Genomic DNA, 6,900 nt, shown 5'->3' on the forward strand with positions numbered 1-6,900 from the left:
CTAGTCCTAGAAATCCTGAAATGTTTTCCTCCAAAAGCATAATTTCTTTATGACTGAAGAAAGAAAGAAATGAACATCTTGGATGACAAGGGGGTGAGGACATTATCTGTACATTTTTGCTCTGGAAGTGAACTACTCCTTTAAGTGTGCTACAAGACTATACGTGCAGCTATAAAAACAATGCATTGCTGAATTTATTGGCTGAATGAAACATTTTGCATTAAGTGAACAAACTAATTTCAACGGCCAAAACAAGTTAGTGTTACTTTGTAAAAACATTAAGACAGTAGTTAAGATAACAAAAACCAGAATGCATGAAGTTGCATTGAATTGTTCTTTTCTCAAGAATTCGTTTTTTTACAATGTAGTGAAAAATACAAAATAAAGGATACAAAAGTATCTTGAAGTAAGTTCTGCATCCCAGGTCTATTCTCGCATATTCAGAAGATGTGAAAGACAGCACACATGTCGTATGGACTAGAGCTATGATTCTCTCATGATCTCTGCTGTTTCTGGAGGTCAGCATTAAAAGGGTCACAGTTTGTAATGAGTAAATGATGACAGGACTTTCATCTTGACATGAAGTATTGTTTATAATGTGTTCAGACTGAGTCGTCCATCAGGACTGCTGTGGTTTGTGGCGTACAGTCGGTCAGTCGGGTGTCTCCGTGTGATCGGTGTGTTTGTGTTGAAGCTGTCGAGGGAATCACTAATCCTCAGCTGTTCAGAGGAAACAGCACACATGATTTAGAGAGTAAAGCTCAGGCTATTTTTAGCAGGTATAAGCTTTTCAGTGTGTCAGTGTTTGCAGCGGATGGCAAACATTACTGTCAAATAAAGCAGCAGAAACACATGAACTCGTGTGAACTCAACAACACCAGCAAACCACACTGAGCATCACATCTGAACAAGCAGTTCTCATCATTTCTACTCTTCAGCTTTTACATTCTAAGACTAAGACTTAGTGCTTGTTCAAAGATTTTTCTTATTTGTTGACTATTTTAGAATAACCAAACAAATAATTCACACAATAAATGCATGTGATCAACACTTTAATGGACCTTCTTCAGATCAAATATCTTATGTTTTTTGTTTTACTTATATTTACAAAATACCTGCATTTAATTACATAATAATAATAATAACAATAAATTGCATAACGTACTGGCTTAATAAAGACAAATACCAGCTTTAATAACCATTTATTTTGTTCACTGAAAATGTACATTTTTGTTAGTCAACAACCATGGTTATTATAGTTAACTAAAATTAACATTTAAACAACAACAAGTAAAGGGACAAAAAAACTTAAAATAAAATAAATGTTAACTGAAATAAAATAAAATGAAATATTTAAACATTTTATTTCTGGTAGCTACCAATGCAACCTTTCTAATTTTCATTTAAGTGTAATGTACTAAAATAACTAAAACTGAAAATAAAATATATTAAAAACAATATGCTATGATGAGGAGAAAAGAGGCAGAGAGAGAGAATCCAATTGCACTCACATTTTAATAAGACATCTAAACACGGATAGTCCAGGCTGAAAAATGGGCAAAAAATCCACAAGAACACAAAGGACAAAAACAAGAACAATAGCAAACAACGACTCCTAAAACATGAGTGAAACACAAGGGCTTATATAAACAGAGAACACAAAATCATTAATGACAGATGTGTCTAATCATGGATTGGGAACTAACCAGACAAGAAGGCGAGACTGCTGTGACTAGAAAGGATACAGCTCCAACCAGAAAATAATAATGAAATAACATTTTCTACCTATTAGATTGTGTTTGATTACACCAACCCCAACCCTAATTCTAGCCCCTACTATAATACAAAAAGAGTATTATTGTTGTACAGTGTGACCAATATTAAGCTACTGTCAGGATTGTAGTCTGTTTTAGTGAATTTTCCTAGTGTTTTCCCCTCCTGTGGTTCCTATGTTTTGGTTTCTTCCTTGTCTCCTCCTAGTGGTTAGTCTGTATTGGTTTCCCCCTTTGCCCATATTTGTACTTCCCCTCGTTATCTTGTTAAGTTGCCACTCCCCTTTGTCAGTGTATAATATAGTCCTATAAAGTGTATAAAATAGTCCTTTGTTCCACACTCCCCTTGTCTGATCTTAATATTATGTCATGTTTGCTGCTACTTTGATTTGTTTTTTGTTTTTAAGTTATGTTGTGTTGTTGTTTCTTCTGGGTTTCTGTTTGTTATGTTAATAAATATGTGTTTTGTTTTGTACTCCGGTTCCTGTGTTTTCCTCTGGCTCCTCATCCCCACACATGTGTGACAGCTGCATTGATGTGCTCATGCCCAGTAGCCACATCTGTATACCATCCAGCTTTAACCAGGTGAGACAGAAACCAAACACAGGAAGGAAGCATCAACCAAAGGAAAATAAAAATACATTTAAAGATAAAACTCCTTACAAAACACAAGACAGAAAACAGGCAGCATGACACGAAAACTAATAAAAATGACAACAACACACAACAAAAGTACAAAAACTTTAATTCAAATAAAAATTTAAAAAAAGAAAATATAAAAATACCATAAGAGATATCATATCTCAGTGATACTAAAATAACAATGTCTGTCAGACTGTCTGTCCTGATGAGAAAAAACTTTGGCCTCTGAACATCTGCTCTGAGCTACAGGTGTGTTGAATCTTTCTATGTTTAATGTTTTAAAATGTTTACAGTATTGAACCTCATTGGAAACAAGCACTGAGATGTTCTTTAAAACACCTCTTGTGTTCTGCAGATGAGGTTCAGGTTTGGAGTGATATGAGGGTCAGTAAATGATGACTGGATTAACCCTTTACATCTGGGGCGATTTATGCCTTTATCTCAGACTCATATTGACGAGATGTGAACTCACTAGCTGATCTTTACACACTCTAGCTGGATGTTATTTCATGTTTTTCTAAGTGGATAATGATGTCATGAAATGTATAAACCGTGTAAAAAACACACAGAGAATTCAGAGTAGAGATGCATTTGTGTTCCTATCAAGGGTGTTTTGATAGAGAAATAGCAGCTCTTGTTTCTCTGACAAAACACCAACAAACTAGAAAAACAGGATATGAGGAGCAAACGCTCTCTCTGGACACTGATTCAGTAATTCATGAACTATAAAAGCGAGGCCTATTGACGTGAAAATGACTAAACTAAACACACCTGGAAAAAGTCAAACTACTGTGCCATTTAACTACAAGTGCACTTAATAGTAGGCTAAATCATGGATTCATGCGGCACATCAAAACTAATGAATGCCACTAAACATCAGATGTACTACACACTGGGGTGAATCTTCTTCTTCTTTTTCTTTTTGTTACATTTTGGGCCACAATATATTTGTTGTTTCTATCTTGTGATTGTTGTGAGTTGCACTGTGAGTGAACTGCAGCACTAATGGAGATCAGCAGAATGAACCCAGACTCACTCAGGCTTTGATTTCATGTCATCTTTTCTACATCAGCTGGATGTTCAGATGTGCTCAGATACTCAGATCAGCATGTTATTGCTCTGTGTGTCTATCCAATGAAAGTCACTAACTGACATGGAAAAAAAAATCTATTTTACCTTAAATATATTGCAAAATATAAATGAAATAGACACACACACACACACACACACACACAAAACATTTCAGTCTATAAACACTTGACTGGTGCATAGATCGTTCTGCAGCTTCTGTTCAGCAACAGAAATCATCCATATGCAACAGAGGGAATAAAAACAGACTCGACTGCATTCATGTCACGTATTTCACACCACTGCAGTGACAGCTCTATTTATAGCTTTTCTTAAACGTGAATCACTTGAACCTGTTGAGGTGGTTTTTCAGGCGATATGAGGCAGGTGTAAGAACAGGTGACAATCACAGACTGATACAGTGTTCTCATACACCTGAACACATATCATCAATATCACATCATATCACAGATGAGAGATGAAGCCTCTGGATCATAAGTGCAGAATAACCAGATGAACGCTTCTGCTCAAACACTGGGTTTGTAGACAAATAGTATAGATTTTAGTACAAAGCTGACATTTTGTTCTAGTTCTGATGAACTCATTGTTCACAAAGTAATGCTGCTCAGATTCCTCTGGTGTGATTTTTGCATGACTGCATTATTATGATGTCCACCATGTGGAAAAGAGTCGTAATGCACAATCACTGCCAACATTCAATAGGCGTAGTTTCATAGTGTAATAACAAAGTGAGTTCAGCACTGGACAGCGATCAGACAGCTCACATATAAAGACTTTACCTTCAGAATGCATTTAACATAGTGTGCTATTTTATCACACCGGTCCGTTTAGACATAAAGAATTACTAGAAAACAGTCATAGCATAATATTTTTACAGTTTTTTTGGATTGCTTACACACTAAAATTAAAAGTAGTGCACTATTAGCAAAACCTTACACTCAAGAAGCAAAACATCAGCCCATATTTGCACAACTATAAGCACATTGTCAACCTCACACTTGTTGCAAAACTCTACACACAGTGATTTGCAAAACACTAAACACACTTAACATACATTACACACAAAAATCTATCATGAAGTCTTTTCCTTGCAATACCAAAGCACTGACTGTCAAATTACCGCACCGCCCAACCAATTGGTTCAACACAGTCATCAGGTGTGCAAACACTTGTTTGCTTAATTGTAGATACACCAATTGTCCTTTAAATTACTGTACTATTGTTTACTGTTTTTTTTTTCTACATAGGATTGAGGGTCAGGAACAACAAGGGGGAAGGCCTCCTATGTTTACAGAACAGCAAAAGAGGGAGATAGTAAACATGGTTTTGGCCAACAATGCTATAACACTCAAACAGCTCCAAGCTAACATTGTCAATAACAATGCCAGTTTCAACGATATCCATCAGGTCTCAATATCAACACTGGTACGCATCCTTAAAAAAAACATTCAAATGAAGCAAATTTATCGAGTGCCTTTCGAGCGTAATTCCGAAAGGGTGAAACGACTGCGGCATGATTATGCAGAGGTATGTATTCACTTTAGCAGTGTGATCTTGCATACTGTCTCATAATCTTTTACTGTACTGTAATATGTATACTACATCTACACTGAACTACACAATTTTGCCTGACACAGTTCTTCAGGTAGTTTTACGAATGGATGGAGAGGAGATCCAGCATTAGTTCATTTACGTAGATGAGGCTGGGTTCAACCTGACGAGAACACGAAGGAGGGGAAGAAACGTCATTGGCCAGAGGGCTAAAGTCAATGTCCCAGGGCAACGTGGGGGAAATATAACACTCTGTGCAACCATTACACAGAATGGGTTCCTCCACCGCCATGCCCATATGGGCCCTTACAACACAGCACTCATACTTACATTCTTGGACCAATTGCACAACATGACAGCAGCAAATCAAATCGATCATATGCAATACATTGTTGTCTGGGACAATGTGTCTTTCCACCGCTCTGATCTGGTTCAGAACTGGTTTCAGCACCATCCACATTTCACCGTCCTATATCTTACACCATACTCTCCATTCCTCAACCCTATAGAAGAGTTTTTCTCGGCATGGCGGTGGAAGGTATATGATCTCCGTCTCCAGGCTGAGGTACCCCTCATCCAAGCCATGGAGGAGGCCTGTGACCAGATGGAGGTAGCAGCAATACAAGGATGGATTCGTCATTCAAGAGGTTTCTTTCCAAGGTGTCTTGCTAATGGCAACATTGCCTGCGATGTTGATGAAATTCTCTGGGCAGATCCAGCTAGGCGAAGAGACAATGTCTTTTTTTTTTTTTTTTGTAACAGTAAACTTACAGTACAATACGTAAAGTGACATGTTGTTACAGTACTATGAATCTCCATGTCAACATTTTGGGCATGTTGAGAAATAAATGAGTTTCTTCAGTGTGCAACATTGGTCTTGTGTAGTGTTTGGTGGTTTTACTTTATATTTGTACTTTGTTGATGGTAGCCTACTCTAATTATAGGGAAGTAGAAGTGCTTAAAGTGTTTTAGGTTTATCACAGCAGAGTGTAAGTCGTGCAAACAGAGTATAGTAAATGTTAAATGTGTGTTTCTTACGGTAAAAAAGTGTGGTTTTTAAACATAAGTGTATAGTTTTTACAAGAGTGTTTAATTATGCAAAGGATCTGTAGTGTTTTGCTAATTGGGTGTGTGGTTGTGCTAATTGTGTGTACTGTTTTGAAAACACGGGCCCTGTTTTGATAATCGTGCTTAAGCAATCAAAAAAAAACTGTAAACTAAAAGCATGTTTGATCAGCAACTTCTCATTAGTGAATAAATTTGAAAAGTTATTACAGCATTTTTTTATTATTAATTAAAAAATGGAGAAATTCTCTGACATTTCAGATTACACATCAACCACACACACAGGCACACACTGCTTTCCATGTTTTATGAGGACATTGCATAGATGTAATGGTTTTTATATAAAACTTTTTAGTATCGACCAACATCAAACCAACAAAAATATTACTCTGCAAAGTCAAAAAAAAAGAAAGAAAAAAAAAATCATTTTTTTTGCATAAAATTTTACTTTCAGACAAAAAGTGATCAGTTTTTCATGCTGCAGCAGCTCATCAATAGGCCACATATTCATGTTTATTAACAAAATTCAGTCCCAAAAGTGTATGAGATATGGTAAAAGGCTAAACATAAGTATTTAAATATATAATAGATATAATATAACTTAATAGATCATTTTACAAAACGTTTTTTGACACCTACTGGTGCTCATAGTTTAATAACAAAGCAGATTATTACAAGATTGATAAAAAAAATCAGGTAACACTTTATTTTAAAGCAAAGTTTACACATGTTACACGTACTTACTATAAAGTAATAATGATAAATGATGCATAATCACAAG

The sequence above is a fragment of the Garra rufa genome, chromosome 10 (genome assembly GCF_049309525.1).
Source record: "Garra rufa chromosome 10, GarRuf1.0, whole genome shotgun sequence".
Lineage (NCBI taxonomy): Eukaryota > Metazoa > Chordata > Actinopteri > Cypriniformes > Cyprinidae > Garra > Garra rufa.